The following is an 18,102-nucleotide window of genomic DNA, read 5'->3' as shown; positions in this document are numbered from 1 at the left end:
GTCTCTGGAGATGTGGCTGAGCTCACTGTGAGCCAAGTGCTCTCCCCACACACGCACAGCTATTTCTGCGCACACACAGCTTCCTGTGCTTTGAGCAGCACAGCAGGGAAACACACACACACAGTTTAGTACAGGCACAGGGACACAAAAAGTACACATTTTTGCAAGGAAAGTCAAAACACAAAACTACAACACTTGTACAGATACACACACACACACACACACACACACACACACACACACACACACACACACACCAAGCCAGAGCTCACACGGCCAGGCCCCACAGCACCTCACATTGACCCTCCCTCCCCTCTATCACCTTATTTGGTATTTTTAGCCACATGCTGCTTGATACCGGCCGTCCAATGAGTGGGCGGCGTGAGGGGTCAGGTGACAGGCGTGCCTGTCAGGCTCGGTTAGCATCCAAAGCCGAGCCGCTAGGCTGTGGTGCTAATCCCTTAGCCTAGCATCTGCTCTTCTACAATCTGTACCGGGCCTCCCATAGAAAGGTTGTCACTTCTCCAGGATGAAGTTTCCATTAGGTACAGATCTAGGATCAGCCTCCGTCAATAAGCCTCTGCTAACCTAAACCATTAGTGACGGAAATGCAAAACTGACCCAAGGTCAGCATATAGGGGAAACTCCACCTTACTCCGGTTGTCACTATTCAGCACAGCACACAGTTTCTCTCACAACACCACCAACACATTAAAGTGAAGCTACCAAGACATTAGTCATTCTGGAAGACTATAATTAGTATCCTAATTATACGCTATCTAGCACCTTCATCTAAATGAGCACATCAAAGTCAGGGGAAGAGAGGCTGAAGGAGAGGCTGAGGGAATTAGTGTGAGATGGAGAGAGGAGTTAAGCGAAAGACAAGAAAAGAAAGTGATGGGCCAGCATGAGAAAGAGAGAAACGTGAACAGAGAAACGTGAACCGGAGCTTTAACTCTTTCTCCTCGTAAACCTCTTCATTTTGTCTGGCTCTAGTGAAGTGTGTGTGTGTGCCTATGTGAGTGCTATGAGCACACCTACAGTTGAAGTCAGAAGTTGACATACACTTAGGTTGGAGTCATTAAAACTTGTTTTTCATCCACTCTACAAATTTCTTGTTAACAAACTATACTTTTGGCAAGTCGGTTAGGACATCTACTTTGTGCATGACACAAGTAATTTTTCCAACAATTGTTTACAGACAGATTATTTCACTTATAATTCACTGTATCACAATTCCAGTGGGGTCAGAAGTTTACATACACTAAGTTGACTGTGCCTTTAAACAGTTTGGAAAATTCCAGAAAATTATGACATGGCTTTAGAAGCTTCTGATAGGCTAACTGACATCATTTGAGTCAATTGGAGGTGTACCTGTGGATGTATTTCAAGGCCTACCTTCAAACTCGGTGCCTCTTTGCTTGACATCATGGGAAAATCAAAAGAAAAATTGTAGACCTCCACAAGTCTGGTTCATCCTTGGGAGCAATTTCCAAACACCTGAAGGTACCACGTTCATCTGTACAAACAATAGTACGCAAGTATAAAAACAATGGGACCACGCAGCCGTCATACCGCTCAGGAAGGAGACACGTTCTGTCTCCTAGAGATGAACATACTTTGGTGCGAAAAGTGCAAAGCAATCCCATAACAACAGCAAAGGACCTTGCTGGAGGAAACAGGAACAAAAGTACAGTTGAAGTTGGACGTTTACATACACCTTAGCCAAATACATTTAAACTCAGTTTTTCACAATTCCTGACATTTAATCCTAGTAAAAATTCCCTGTCTTAGGTCAGTTAGGATCACCACTTTATTTTAAGAATGTGAAATGTCAGAATAATAGTAGAGAGAATTATTTATTTCAGCTTTTATTTCTTTCATCACATTCCCAGTGGGTCAGAAGTTTACATACACTCAATTAGTTTGGTAGCATTGCCTTTAAATTGTTTAACTTGGGTCAAACGTTTCGGGTAGCCTTCCACAAGCTTCCCACAATAAATTGGGTGAATTTTGGCCCATTCCTCCTGACAGAGCTGGTGTAACTGAGTCAGGTTTGTAGGCCTCCTTGCTCGCACACGCTTTTTCAGTTCTGCCCACACATTTTCTGCTTTTCTGCCACCCCCGTGCTTCACGGTTGGGATGGTGTTCTTCGGCTTGCAAGTCTTCCCCTTTTTCCTCCAAACATAACGATGGTCATTATGGCCAAACAGTTCTATTTTTGTTTCATCCGACCAGAGGACATTTCTCCAAAAAGTAAGATCTTTGTCCCCATGTGCAGTTGCAAGCCGTAGTCTGGCTTTTTTATGGCGGTTTTGGAGCAGTGGCTTCATGATGCTGTGGGGGTGCTTTGCTGAAGGAGGGACTGGTGCACTTCACAAAATAGATGGCATCATGAGGAAGGAAAATTATGTCGATATATTGAAGCAACATCTCAAGACATCAGTCAGGAAGTTAAAGATTGGTCGCAAATGGGTCTTCCAAATGGACAATGACCCCAAGCATACTTCCAAAGTTGTGGCAAAATGGCTTAAGGACAACAAAGTCAAGGTGTTGGAGTGGCCATCACAAAGCCCTGACCTCAATCCTATAGAAAATGTGTGGGCAGAACTGAAAAAGCGTGTGCGAGCAAGGAGGCCTACAAACCTGACTCAGTTACACCAGCTCTGTCAGGAGGAATGGGCCAAAATTCACCTAACTTATTGTGGGAGATTCTTAAAATAAAGTGGTGATCCTAACTGACCTAAGACAGGGAATTTTTACTAGGATTGAATGTCAGGAATTGTGAAAAACTGAGTTTAAATGTGTTTGGCTAAGGTATATGTAAACTCCGACTTCAACTGTATGTGTGTTGTGTAGGTATGTGCATGCGTATCTGTGTGTGTGAGTGTGTAGAGAGATTCAGATCACCCTGGTCTGCTGCATTCTGCAGTATGGTGGTGATGAATCATCAGACATGGTAATATGACACCCCACTGCTGCTGCATCCCTGCAGCACCCTCTACATCCTCAGAGCCCCCAAACAACACTCTGACCTCTGAACAGAGAGTCCTGAACAGACACACACACACAGACATGCACACATGTTTGTATACATGCTCTCGCTCACACAGAAACACACACGAGACACAGAGACACACACTTATGCACTAGCTCTCTCTCTCTCTCACACACACACACACACACACACACACGCACACCTAGTTCTTGTGGAATTTACCAGGAAATCTCTGTTTCCCTGGAGAGAGAGGGATCTGGCTGCCATATAAGTGTGTCAGGGCATTTTTCAAAGGTGCTTGGCCAATTAGATCAGCTGAGGAGAACAAACGAGCCAAAAGGCAGAAGGAGGCAGAAGGAGCCAGCCTGTGAGCCTGGTTCTGTTTTTCTGGCCGTCTCTCACTTTCCCTGTGACTCTCTTATTCGTTCTCATATACCCCTCTCTCTGGCCCTCGCAACCTTTCTTTCTCACTCACTATTTCTCCCTCTCTTGCTCGCTCACACACACTATCAAACGACAAAAAAAAATCTTGGTCGACCGAAAGTCATCTGTTCTTTCGACCAATCGATTGGTCTAAATAAATACAAAACATGTATTTTTCCATTTATAGACAAGTCCTATGTGTTTTAATAAAATCAACTATATATGCATTGCGCTTGTCTGATTCTTTAAGCTCACTGTTTGATGAAATAAGACACAAATTACTGAAGAGTGAGCCAGAGATCAAGATAACCAGAAGAAAATAAAATAATATATCCCAACCATCCTCCTCTCACTCCTACTGGCTTTCGCAGATTCTGCCTTTACTCTCCTGAAGATGCCGGTAATAGGCTACACCAGGGGCAAACCTTCTCATGTGGAATGCCAATTTATCTTACCATTTCTACCGATCTGCGTGCCAGTTCTGGTTTTCATATTGCAAATTTTCATGGAACAGTTTAAATTAATTTATAATTGTCATGTCTACTCCCGCTCCTCCTCTCCGGCGTTCGGCGTTGCCGGTTTACTAACCACCGGTCCTGGTAACCATCATAACTCGCACCTGGCATCAATCATTACGCATACCTGCGCTTCATCATGAGGCACACCTGGACTCCATTACCTCACTCATTACCTCCCCTTTATCTGGCACTCCCTTAGGTTCTTTCCACAGGCAGTATTGTTTCTGTGTTTCATGTCAAGACGCTACAAGACGTTCCATGTTCTTTGTTATATTAAACTTACCAACTGCACCTGCTTCTCGACTCCCAGCGTCTACGTTACAATAATAATGTCTTCGTATCTCAAAATAATTGTAATTTGGTTCATCAAAATTCTATCCAAATCTAAATGAAAATGATACAAATCTAAAAAGTAACTTCTATTGCCATTGCCAACTATGTAAAAATTGCCTATAAAGCCAACAAAAAAAAACATTGCAGCCTGCAGGTAGAAAATATCCTGATTAAAATAAATATCCTATAAATCACATTGGCTACGCATGGCCTGTTTGCAACAAATTTGCAACATTGTATCAACTATTAACTTGGGTCCGGCCTGAAGCTCGTGCTAACAAACTTGCAACATTGTATAAATTATTCTGGGCACTCAGTTTCCTGCGCCAGTGAGCTCTGACACAGCTGTAGGCTATTTGCGCAAGGGATAAGAAGTAATCAGGTATACCTATTTTATGACATTTCCACTGGATCAGAGCATTACATTTTTCCCTTTCACGCTGAGTGGTTATGGAAAGGGAGAGAGCTGGAAAGATTTTTCAAATACACTGAGGAACTATTGTCATTCTCAATGGATGTAAAATCAGACTTTGTTTGCTTGCTGTTTGAGGTGAAGAAAACATTACTTTGAGAAGCTCCACAGCTCATTAGTGGTGGTGCGTTAAGTCAATCAGAAATACTATCAAATCCCCAAATGGGCAAATTTATTTAATAACCAACATTACCTGGCCTACCGGCCAAACTGAGCAATCGGGGGTGAAGGGCCTTGGTCAGGTATGTGACCAAGAACACAATGGTCACTCTGACAGAGCTCCAGAGTTCCTCTGTGGAGATGGGAGAACCTTCCAGAAGGACAACCATCTCTGCAGCACTCCACCAATCAGGCCTTTATGGTAGAGTGGCCAGACGGAAGCCACTCCTCAGTAAAAGGCACATGACAGCCCGCTTGGAGTTTGCCAAAAGGCACCTAAAGGACTCTCATATCATGAGAAACAAGATTCTCTGGTCTGATGAAACCAAGATTGAAGTCTTTGGCCTAAATGCTAAGCGTCACGTCTGGAGGAAACCTGGCACCATCCCTACGGTGAAGCATGGTGGTGGCAGCATCATGCTGTGGGGATGTTTTTCAGCGGCAGGGACTGGGAGAGTACAGAGAGTATCCTTGATGAAAACCTGCTCCAGAGCGCTCAGGACCTCCGACTGGGGCAAAGGTTCACCTTCCAACAGGGCAATGACCCTAAGCACACATCCAAGACAACGCAGGAGTGGCTTCGGGACAAGTCTCTGAATGTCCTTGAGTGGCCCAGCCAGAGCCCGGACTTGAACCCGATCAAACATCTCTGGAAAGACCTGAACATAGCTGTGCAGCGACACTCCCCATCCAAACAGAATGGGAGAAACTACCCAAATACAGGTGTGTCAAGCTTGTAGCGTCATACCCAAGAAGACTCAAGGCTGTAATCGCTGCCAAAGGTGCTTCAACAAAGTACTAAGTAAAGGGTCTGAACACTTATGTAAATTTGATATTTCAGTATTTTTTTTTGTTGCAAAAATGTCATTATGGGGTATTGTGGGTAGCTTGATGAGATAAAAAAAAATAAAAAAAATTAGAATAAGGCTGTAACGTAACAAGATCTGGAAAAGGTCAAGGGGTTTGAATACTTTCTGAATGCACTGTATGTAATGAGGAATTGATAGACACTAACAATCAAACGCAAACAATTCACACAATGAAGTTATGAAACAATGAATGTGCACAAATTGGCAGGAGAGAGCGCATTCTGGAGAGTGACATGCATTGTGCAGCCACACTCCCCTTCTTCTTGGACTGTACCATCCCTGCGGCCTCCGCAATAGGATTAGTCTCAGCCTCCGCAATGGATTAGTTCACTGAGATGGGCGCGAATAAGACAGGTGTCTCGTGTGCCATAAAATAGAATAGATTTTTTTTGTCGAACAGTGTATATATATATTTGCTACTGCTCGATTAAAAAAGATCTTGGACGACCAACAGCCTATCGACCAAACAATCGACCAGTTGACTAATTGGGGTCAGCCCTAATGCACACTAATGGAAAAATTGCCTTTACTGTTCAACACAACTGAAAATGATTACACCATGTTCCATGTTTTCTCTGCTACCGTCTTAAACCAGAAACATTTGTTATAGGCCCTTATAGAGCTGAGACCTAGTCACAGTCATTAGTGCCTAATTAATTCAGGCAATGAGCGAGATGCCTTAGCACACGGCTAAAGATAAACGTAGGCACAAATGGTTTTAATGAAGACATGTCCAGACCAATGATGTATACAAACATAATTGGTACAGACTGAATCAGTGAAGTGAAACAATAGTGAATCAAAACAGTACATTTACCGTTTTATTCATTAGTGGTTGTGCGTTAAATTTCAGGAGGGACTGGGGATGGTAAAATGAAACCAGTGTTTAACAAGCCTTTCTGGTTTAAAAAGATACGACTTGTGAGTGGTCTCAATCTCAAGCGAGCGCAGCATCTAAGCGGTTCTCTGTTGAAGCACTTCTTCTTCTACGCCTTTAAATGTCAATGGTTTGACCATTTCTTTTTCCCCCTTTCCTTCCACTCTTCTCCCCTTTCTCTGCTATCTCCCTAAGCGACTTCCTTTCATTGGGTCTCACTCGTTTGTCCTATGTTGTTTACCTCTCAGGCTTTACTGCTCTTCCCTACAATGGACAATACAGTTCCATTCTATTCTATTCTGCACTGATCACCAAACCCAGGATAGGTGAAAGCATTAGGGAACGCCTTCTGCTCTCACCTGTTAAATTTTTTAACAATCAGGGCAGATGAAGGAAAGGAGAGGAGGTGAGGATGCTACTTTATAGACTATTGAGATGCACCTTGTGTAGTATGTGTACCGTGACCAGCTCCTATTCCTGTGATGACGTATTTATGTGTGAGACAGTCTGGCCCAGTAGAGGACGCCAGATGCCAGGGTGTCTCCTTTCATCTAGGGTTAGGGTTAAGTTGTCCCTAGACACTAATCTTGGGTCAATTTTGCTTTTTTCCTGCTAATGATTAAGGTTAGGATTGTGGGAGGGGAGGCTGATCTGTACCTACAGGAAACCTCACCCCGGAGCTCCCTCTCTCCTTCTGAGGCCCGATGACTGTGACAAATAAGGTCAAAGGGTCATAGGTCAGGGTTTGGTGACCCAGGTTGGCAGGGGCTGTATAGGGTTCAGTCAGATGTTCTGTTGTGTTGTGTTGGCGAGTCTCTTGAGCACTTCAGAGTCGATCCAGGGATGCATGATTATAAGACTGTTTGAGGAGACTGAATAATATAACTATAAAATGGTTGTAGTACTCAAGGCCACAGATAACCTTAATACAACAAACATGGACACACAGGAAGGTGGGCTCGCATGCTCTAGAATGGTAATAAAATATTGCTTAAACTTTGAATAACCATTCTGGTGCTTCCACAATGAACACTCTCTCTAACGAGCACGGCTCTGCCTATCAACAAGACTATGTTCAAACACACTCACAAACACACAAATGTACGTTCAGGTCGTCCAAGGTGAAACAGCACCTGGACCTTACAAAACACCAGAAACAGCCAGCTCGACAAAATTCAAAAGGCTGAATATTCTTCACACAATGACAGGTAGTTTGTCCGGCAGCTAAAACAATGGTGTTTTCACCACCTTGGAGCAGAAGTCATGATTCAACAACCATCTTTTAGCACATTCTCAGCACAAAAAATCAGGGATTAAAAAAAAATAAAGTGCCAATTCTTACCTCAGCTTGCCCGCCCCACTGTCTGACCTGTAAGAAAGTAAAATGACATGTTTTAGAGCTTATAGAAAAAACTATAATTTTTTGGGAGTGAATACTCATGGCACTATAAGATATCATGGCACTCAATTCATAATTCAAAGGACAACACCACTCAACACATTCATTCGTCCAGTTGTATTCAAGCTAATTTATGATAATATATAATCTGCCATTTAGCAGATGCTTTTATTTAAAGCGACTTACAGTCATGGGTGCATCATTTTTCTTCAACAAATGGGTGGTCCTGGGAATCAAACCCACTAACCTGCCGTTGCAAGAGCCATGCTCTAACAACTGAGTTACAGAGGATACCATGGCAATCGAATGTAAATAACTAGGGCTGTGACAATACCAGTATCGCAAAATATTTCTTCCAATGGAGAAAAAATGAAAACACAAAGCAGACCAAACTCTTTGGTCCTTTAAAAACCTGCTGTATGTCAAATATTGTGTGCTATAGCTAGGAAAATAAATACATGTGACTCTGGATAACATAATGATGTTTGTTTCCAACATTAGGGCTGTTTTCCTAAAGAAGTTAAATCTGCTTCGTGTTTTGTTTCCTTGCCACGATACTAATGAGTATCGCAATACTGGTATCTTCCCGGCCATATAAATAAACCGTGACTGACATATCCAAATGACCTGGTAAAGACCCTTACCAAGGTGCGTAATCATAAAGTACACACAACACATATTTAACAATAACACAACAACCATGAGCTAATATTCAGCATCATTTGAACAGCTTTCTCTGAACGAACACCATAACAGGTCTAAGCCTCAGAACAGTCCAGTAAAGTGAGTGAGTTGTTCAGTGCCGCAAATCAGTATTCATCAACATCAGTCCTGGGAACCCACCCGACTGCACATTTGTGTACCAGCCCAGCACTTAACCTGCTGGATTCAACTCATCCACTGACCATCAAGCCCTCGATTAGTTGAATCCACTGGGTTAGTGCTTGGCTGGGATACAAATGTGCAAGTCCTGTGGGTCCCATAGCAGAAAGAGAGAGAGACAGAGACAGAGAGAGAGAAATGGGGGGGGGGGGGGGGGGGTACTCACTTGACCCTGCGGAAGGCCAGTCTCCTCCTCAGTGAGCCCCCCCAGCCCTGCCTGACCCCAAGGCCACAGGACATCTGACCAGTTAGCGAGCCACTCTGGACCATGGTGACCGTCCTCCTACCCCCCGGAGGTCTGGTGGGTCCGAGACATGGGGGTCCGGAACATAAGCCAGGTTTTGATCTAATAAAGCTGCATCCCTCAGGCTAGCTTACGTCTTTTTGCTATCCAGACTAGAAAAAGTAGCCTAATCTCTTTCAAGCACTGACTCTCACTTTCTCTATCTCACACACACACTCCCTCAGTACCCCACTATCGCTATCCCTCTTTCATTCCCTCTCTCAATTTCTCTATCACACAAACACTCATTCTCTCCTATTTCAATTTCAATTCCTATTTCTCTCTCTCCCTCTCTCTCTCTGCCCTCTCCTAAGGTGACCCACTTCCCGAGCCTCTCCGTCTTCCTCCTCTCTCCACCTGCTCTGCTCAGCTCTGCTGGCGTACAGTACCCTGTACCTGTATACCTGGCTGTAGCTATAGCCCGCTGTGCAGTGTGGATGATTCTCGCCATGGGACCGGCCTGCCTGCCCAGAGAATCACCACATAATACATGAGCTGTCCACCAGGAAGGGGGGAGTGGAGGGAGAGGGGATAGGAACTGGGGAGTTAACCATAAGGGAGTGTGTGCAGTGCTCAATGTCCCCCCATAGGGCAGTTCCTGCAGGTGTTAAGTAATGCAGAGGGGTGTGTGTGTGTGTGTGTGTGTGTGTGTGTGTGTGTGTGTGTGTGTGTGTGTGTGTGTGTGTGCACCAGTGGAGGCTCCTCGGAGGAGGAAGGGGAGGACCATCCTACTCAGTGAATGTAATAAAAATAAAAATAGTGAAACATTAAAAAAGTTAGCCTTTTTAGATAAAACTATACTAAATATCTTTACATCACCAAATAATTGATTAAAACACAATGAACTACAGTAGCCTCAACAGCACCTTCTAGGGTAGCACCATGGTTTAGCCAGAGGACAGCTGCTTTCCATCATCCTCTTGGTACATTGACTTCGATACAAAACCTAGGAGGGTCATGGTTCACACCCCCTTCCATAGACTTACACAGTAATTAACTGCAAGGCACCAGACCGCAAGGCGCTACAGAGGGTGGTGAGTACGGCCCAGTACATCACTGGGGCCGAACTCCCTGCCATCCAGGACCTCTATAACAGGCGGTGTCAGAGGAAGACCCAAAACATTTTCAGACTCCAGCCACCCAAGCCATACTGTTCTCTCTGCTACCGCACGGCATGCGGTACCAGTGCACCAAGTCTGGAACCAACAGGACCCAGAACAGCTTCTACCCCTAAGCCATAAGACTGCTAAACAAGACTGCTAAATTGCTCATCAAATGGCTACACGCTGCTGCTATTGTCTATTATCTACCTCGTACCCCTTCACATCGACTCGGTACTGGTACTCCCTGTATATAGCTATGTTATTTTTACTCGTCATTGTTATTTGTTAATCACTGTGTATTTATTCCTTGTGTCACTATTTCAAATCTTTATTTACATTTTTATCTTTAACTCTGCATTGTTGAAAAAGGACCCGTAAGTAAGCATTTCACTGTTAGTCTACACCTGTTGTTTACGAAGCGTGACAATAAAATACAATTTTTTGATTTTGATTATGATTTGATTTGGTTGGGATTGGGGGAGGGGAAGCTCATCCTAGATCTGTATCTAGGGGCAACTTCACCCTGGAGTGAGAGTCAATGGGGGGAATGATGGGTGAAGCATCAAGCCAATGTGATAGATCCAACTATGAGAGTCTTTTTGAGACCTTAATAATATCTAGACCTGGGTTAAATACGCATTCATTAGCGAAATGTTCACCAACCAGTCAAATTCATGTCTTGAGCAGTATAAAAAAAATACTGAAATTAACAGAAAATATGTATCTAAAAAAAATTTACTGAAATACTCAATGTATTTCAACTGAGGTCTGAAGTTATCTGAGATGAGTATGTGAGTAGCAAGACTCAGTCCAAACACTCTAGCTAGTTACCGTTTTACAACATAACAGACAGGTGCACAGCCAGCACATAATTATGAGTCTTTTTTTTTTTCCTTAGCTCCGTTAGCATTAAATTAGGTCTGACGTCACACACACACAAACCATTAAAGTAGGACTGATTTCACATACACAAACACACACACACTCACTCACTTACTCACTCACTCTCGGGGGTGACTGTGCAGCAAGACCACATTTGCATCGTCATAAATCATTAACGTGTTAGGTAGCCGTACCACACCAGAGAAGGAGCCTCAAGGTTACGTGACCATAAATAAATGCATCAGTGTGCCAGGCAGTCTGTTAGTGAGCTGGCCATTGCTGATCAAAGATGGGTATCAAGCCTAGGTGAGTCACTGAGTGATACCAATGATGTATAAAAACCCTGGTTGGCTGATGCTATGTATTGGCCAATGAGAGGCTTTGAAGCCACTGGTCAGCCATATTGGCACTCCCCAGAATGTGCAGTCCTCCATAGGAATGAATGGAATTCTACAGTATTTCAATAAAATGTTTCAAGGACAAAATTACGGTATTAAGTATGTTTTTGTTGTAGTGGAGACAATAACATTAGTACTTTCAAAAAATTCTACTTTAAGGAAAATGTTTATATATTTGTTTAGTTTTTTATGTTTAGCTCACATAATATAATTGAAAAGTATGCATTAAGGTGTCTGTTACATGGCAAAAACAAATGTAGACATTAATAACTGCATTTCTATAACTTCCTAAATATTTTTTACAATGTTGGGGGAGTGCCAAGATGTAGGGACGGTGGCTTCAAAACATCTACTGTATATATAAATAATTGAGTGATACCTGTCTGGTTAGATATAGTGGAGACTGGTTGGGTTTAATGAGAAAAGGGATAAGAGGAGAAATAATTCAAGGAGTTTCATTGAAAATGTATCTGTGTTGGTGTTTCCAGGTAATTTGACGTCTATTGTCTACTGCACTGTTACACTGGCACACTGTGATGCTGATGGGGGCAGTGGCCAAAATGACCTGAGACGTAGATGTGTATTTACAGTGGGTGGGTTGGAACCTTTGATGTTCTTCCGACCTGAGTTCAATGGAATAGTCCCAAAAGTGGAAAAACTCTAAACAGCTTTATTTATTTTTCATTCTAAACAGATTAATTTTTATTTATTGGCATGTATATTGTCGCTAACTCTTTCAACACGTATTTTTTTAATACAAAATGTTTTTTAGGGTGTGAGGTGAGCCGAGGCCCCACGAGCTCGGAGGCACCCCCCTCAGGGGGCTGCTGGGGCGTGTGCTACGCCTTTTTGTGAGAAGGCATGCCAGTTCAAATGCAAGCTTGCAACACCTGCAAGCTTGAGGGGAGATGTTACACCATTATATGCCATCCATTGACAGAAATGAATAATAGTGTGCTCTTGCCACAGATGGTGCTAAGAGTAAAATGCAATTCTTGAGAAAATATCTGATAGATTTTTTTGGGGGGTGAAAGTTGCTTTGCCTTTTTAAAGTCCTGCATCAGCATCAGCTGGGTGGTATTCCCTACGCAGGAAACTGAAGTAAACAGTCTGAAATGGAGTGGTACTATTCTGAACATGTCAATAAGAAACTCTCAATTTAGTTTTTTGTTGGACAGCGTTTTGAAATGTTTTTCTGTGGTGTGCTGTAATGAATCTTTAGTGTATTCAACGTCACCTGTGCTCAGTGTGAGAAGATAAAACTAAAAGAAGAGCGATAGAGAAGTACCTGGAGACAAGGGGGATTCTCTGAGGCTGTGTTGTCATGTGTACAGCCTCCTTGTGCTTAGGCCCAGGAGACATTTGATGAAAAAACGGGCACGTTTCACAGCTACTTAACACCTCCCGTTTAACACTTGAGTATTTAACACCCCTCTTTAAAACAGTCCCCCTCTCCCTTTTTCTCTTTCATCACTTTAGCTTTCCTTCTCCATTTCTCTCACACACATCCCCTCTCTCTCTTCTTGACTAACCCTGCACTACTGTGTAGTAGTCCTCCTTTGAGGGCTTTGGTTAAGAACGGCCCTCTAGTGGAATTATCACCTCACAACATCTCTTTGCACGCTAGCAAGTTGTGTTAAATTGGCTGATAGGCGATACATAGTGTCTTCCAAAAGTCTTTATGAGCAATACATGGACATTGTATTTGCTTTCTCATTGTCTTTCAAGCACACATTCACCTAGCTGCCCACAAGTACGCATGTTTTAACCCACATATGCACGCACACAGTATGCAGTCACACACACACACACAGGGTGTTACCCACCTCTCCTCCCGACTGTGAGGGGTCAAGAAGCGAGCGGAGTCCTCCTCGTGGCTGCTCTGTAGGCTGTTCTCCCTGCTGGGAAAACACAGCACAGAGATACAGTGTTAGAGTGTAAATGTGTTTTTTAACACACACAAACATTTACAAGCATTCCGCTACACCCGCAATAACAACTGCTAAATATGTGTATGTGACCAATACATTTGATTTGACAAGCACAGATCTGTGTGTGTGTGTGTGTGTGTGTTAGTGCGTGTGCATGTGTGAGTGTGTGACACCTAGAAAAGTTCAGAGTTACATGAAATGTAACAACTCAACAGACAGAGTTATGGATGCAAGGACTGACCATCTATGACAGGGGTGTCAAACTCATTTTAGCTCAGGGGCCACATGGAGGAAAATCTATTCTCAAGTGGGCCGGACCGGAAAAATCATGGTATATATAACTTAAAAACAACAACTTCAGATTGTTTTCTTTGTTTTAATACGATCAACATACAACATAAAGCTGGAGCCTGAGGACAGTGTGTCCAAAATAGTACAAGCACAACATCACTATTAATAATAAAACACGTCAAGTTTATTTGAAAATTCTAAAGAAAAAGAACACACAAACACACAATGCCTCAGTGATTAACAGAACTGTTTCACAGATCACAGAACTATATCAGGGTGTCATTTCTCAGGCAGAAATGTAGATAAAAATAATGAAATCCTGTTCCCCAAACAAGTGCAAGAACCACAGCGTCAAGAATAGGTTAAATATACAAATAAAATAAAATCAATTAAAAACAATAGCACATCAACATAAAAACATATAAACATAAATCTGAAAGCGTTGCTCAAACTCCCGTAACAGTCCAGTTATTTTATCTTTGAACCGCTTCATGTCTGCCACATGTTGGGTCGCGCACACATTTTTCAGACAGGGGAAGTGAGCTGCATCACCACCGGCAAGTTGCGTCTCCCACAATGACAGCTTCAACTTGAAAGAACGTATGCTGTCATAATACTGCGTGACAACTTTGTTGCGCCCTTGCAGCTGTTTGTTCAAGTTATTCAGGTGCTCTGTAACATCCACCATAAATGCAAGGTCCGGCATCCATTCTGCGGAATGAAATTCTAACACTGGTTTGCCCTTTTCTTCCATGAACTGTTCAATTTCTTCTCGTAAATCAAAGAAACGCCTCAGCACAGCACCTCGGCTTAACCATCTTACCTCAGTGTGGTATGGCAGGCCATAGATGTGGTCTTTCTCTCTGAGAAGGCTGTCAAACTGACGGTGATTCAGGCTTCTGGATCGGATGAAATTAACAGTTTGGATGACCACCTTCATGACGTTATCCATCTTTAATGACTTGCAACACAAAGCCTCCTGGTGCAAAATACAGTGAAAAGTCGAAAAATCACGTCCTCCATTTGCAGATTGCACTTTCTCTCTGAACTTTGTCACAACGCCTGCTTTTTTCCCGATCATTGAGGGCGCACCATCTGTAGCCAGGCTGACAGCGCGGGACCAGTCCACTCCGACCCTGTCCAGCGCGCCGACGAGTGCGGTAAAAGTATCAGCTGCTGTCGTTGTATCTGTCATCGGCACCAACTCCACGAACTCCTCGATGACGGTCAATGTGTCATCAACTCCGCGGATGAAAAAATGGCCAGTTGTGCAACATCTGTAATGTCCGTGCTTTCATCAATTGCAACAGAAAACGCAATAAATGACTTTACTTTTTGCTTCAACTGGCTGTCCAAATCCACTGAAAGATCGGAAATCCTGTCTGCAACTGTGTTTCTTGTCAGGCTGATATTTGCAAAAGCCTGCCGCTTTTCAGGGCACACAATCTCCGCTGCCTTCATCATGCATGTTTTTACAAATTCACCCTCACTAAATGGTTTTGAAGCCACTGCGATTTCATTAGCAATGAGGTAGCTAGCTTTCACTGCAGCGTCACTGATGTCTCGGCTGTGAGTAAACACAGACTGCTGTTTCTTCAGACCCGCCAACAGTTCATTCACCTTCTCTCATCTCCGCTGTCCTTGAAAGTTGTCATATTTGTCAGCATGAAGACTCACATAGTGGCGACGAAGGATATATTCTTTCAGCACTGCAACATGCTCTGAACACACCAAACATACAGCTTTCCCATTCAATTCCGTGATTAAATAGGATGACCATTTTTCTTGGAACACTCTGCACTCTGCGTCCACTTTTCTCTTTTTTGACAGAGACATATTGGGGCAATGAGGGTGCCAAAGCACATAATGTTAAAAGTAGAAGCCGTAATAAATATTGCGGGCAAAACAAAGTAGCTCATTTGCTGCACGTGCTTGACCTACTTGCTCTGCCCCGGTATAAACAGTTTGCTTGCTTAACACAATTGCTATTGCGCCATCCAGTGGACGCAATTGGAACAGCAGTTTATTTTATTGAAAAATTGCAGCGCATTTTTATACTTAAAAATATATAAAAATTTTACTTTTTATTTATTTTTATTTTTTTTAAATCATCTCGCGGGCCGGATTAAACCCGTTTGCGGGCCTGATCCGGCCCGCGGGCCGTACGTTTGACACCCCTGATCTATGATGTCAAAATTATAGTTTTAACCATGTTTTAGAACACCTGCTCTTTCCATGACATAGACTGACCAGATGAATCCAGGTGAAAGCTATGATCCCTTATTGATGTCACTTGTTAAATCCACTTCAATCAGTGTAGATGAAGGGGAGGAAACAGGTTAAAGAAGGATTTTTAAGCCTTGAGCCAATTGAGACATGGATTATGTATGTGTGCCATTCAGAGGGTGAATGGGAAAGACAAAATATTCTGTGCCTTTGAACAGGGTATGGTAGTAGGTGCCAGGAGTACGGCTGTGGCGGTCATCACATTTAGTCAGCCGGTGATTATCAAGCAAATAACTGCCGGTCTCACATAATTTACAGTTTATTAACATGAACACATTTAGCATCTCCTGGCTTCCCCACATATCCTACAAGCCAATGAAGCAGATCTTAGGAACATCTACATTAAAAAAAGTCTAATAAATCCATGTAATATAGCCTACACCATCACAATAAATCCATTATTTATTTTAGACAGGTCTAAAGATACATGATATGAAGAAAATGTATTCTATTTCAGAAGAACAGATTAGCATACTCTGAGTTTTCTTGATGTTAGGCCATGGTCTGTGTCACGATCGTCGTATCGAGTAGACCAAGGCGCAGCGTGTTGAGCGAACATACTTTATTTAATTAAAGTGCACACACGAATAACAAAACAACAAACGATACCGTGACGTCCTAAGTCTAAACACAACCAACTGGAACAAACCAAAACGGAAACAAGATCCCACAAACACTAAGGGAAAACCGACAGTTTAAATATGGCTCCCAATCAGAGACAACCAGCCAAGCTGACACTCATTGCCTCTGATTGGGAGTCACTCAGGACAACATAGAAATAAACAAACTAGAACTCCCAACATAGAAACACAGAACACATAGAATGAACACACCCTGGCTCAACATATAGAGTCCCACAGCCAGGGTGTGACAGTACCCCCCCCTAAAGGCGCGGACTGCGACCGCGCCTCAACCAGAGCAAAACAGGGGAGGGCTGGGTGGGCATTCCTCCTCGGCGGCGGTTCTGGCTCCGGGCTTGCCCACCACCCTCCAATAATCCCCCCATAGCGCCCCTGGTCCGGTCTGGCCCCGCTGGCTGGAGCTGAACTGGACGTAGCAGGAGCGGTTAGCTTCAGCTTCGTTGTGGAGCAGTTGACCGGTACCTGATTAGGCACCGGTGACCCAGGCACGGGTTGTGCCGGACTGACAACGCGCACCCCTGGCTTGGTGCGTGAGGCAGGAACGGACCGGACCGGGCTGACGATGCGCACCCCTGGCTTGGTGCGTGGAGCAGCAACGGGCCGGACCGGGCTGACGATACGCACCCCTGGCTTGGTGCGTGGAGCAGGAACGGACCGGACCGGGCTGACGATACGCACCCCTGGCTTGGTGCGTAGAGCAGGAACGGGCCTTACCAGGCTGACGACTCGCACCCCTGGCTTGGTGCGTGGAGCAGCAACGGGCCGGACCGGGCTGACGATGCGCACCCCTGGCTTGGTGCGTGGAGCCGGAACGGGCCTCACCGGACTGACGACTCGCACCCCTGGCTTGGAGCGTGGAGCAGAAACGGGCTTTACCAGGCTGACGACTCGCACCCCTGGCTTGGTGCGAGTAGCAGGAACGGGCTGGACCAGGCTGACGACTCGCACCCCTGGCTTGGTGCGAGTAGCAGGAACGTTCTGGACCAGGCTGACGACTCGCACCCCTGGCTTGGTGCGAGTGGCAGGAACAGGCCGGGCCGGGCTGGCGACGCACACCGTAGGCTTGGTGTGAGTGGCAGAAACAGGCCGGGCCGGGCTGGCGACGTGCACCGTAGGCTTGGTGCGAGTGGCAGGAACAGGCCGGGCCGGGCTGGCGACGCACACCGTAGGCTTGGTGCGAGTGGCAGGAACAGGCCGGGCCGGGCTGGCGATGCGCACCGTAGGCTTGGTGCGAGGGGCAGGAACAGGCCGGGCCGGGCCGGGCTGGCGACGCACACCGTAGGCTTGGTGCGAGGGGCAGGAACAGGCCGGGCCGGGCTGGCGATGCACACCGTAGGCTTGGTGCGAGGGGCAGGAA

At 44.5% G+C, this 18,102-nt stretch overlaps 1 pseudogene across 1 annotated transcript in view; it reads right to left on the bottom strand.

The window, feature by feature from the left end:
* The window catches only part of LOC311136186 (protein Aster-B-like), a 124,075-nt pseudogene that overhangs the window by 94,907 nt on the left and 11,066 nt on the right, over window positions 1-18,102 (bottom strand). Inside the window, exons 2-3 of the transcript XR_014615441.1 lie at window positions 13,423-13,497; window positions 7,992-8,018 (exon numbers count right to left, since the gene is read on the bottom strand). The product of XR_014615441.1 is annotated as a protein Aster-B-like (transcript). The remainder of the gene's footprint in view (window positions 1-7,991; window positions 8,019-13,422; window positions 13,498-18,102) is intronic.

This window comes from Coregonus lavaretus (assembly GCF_964263955.1).
Source record: "Coregonus lavaretus genome assembly, chromosome: 10".
NCBI classification, from domain to species: domain Eukaryota; kingdom Metazoa; phylum Chordata; class Actinopteri; order Salmoniformes; family Salmonidae; genus Coregonus; species Coregonus lavaretus.
The sequence above is the reverse complement of the archived record's forward strand: the minus strand, read 5'-3'. Positions and strand labels throughout refer to the sequence as shown.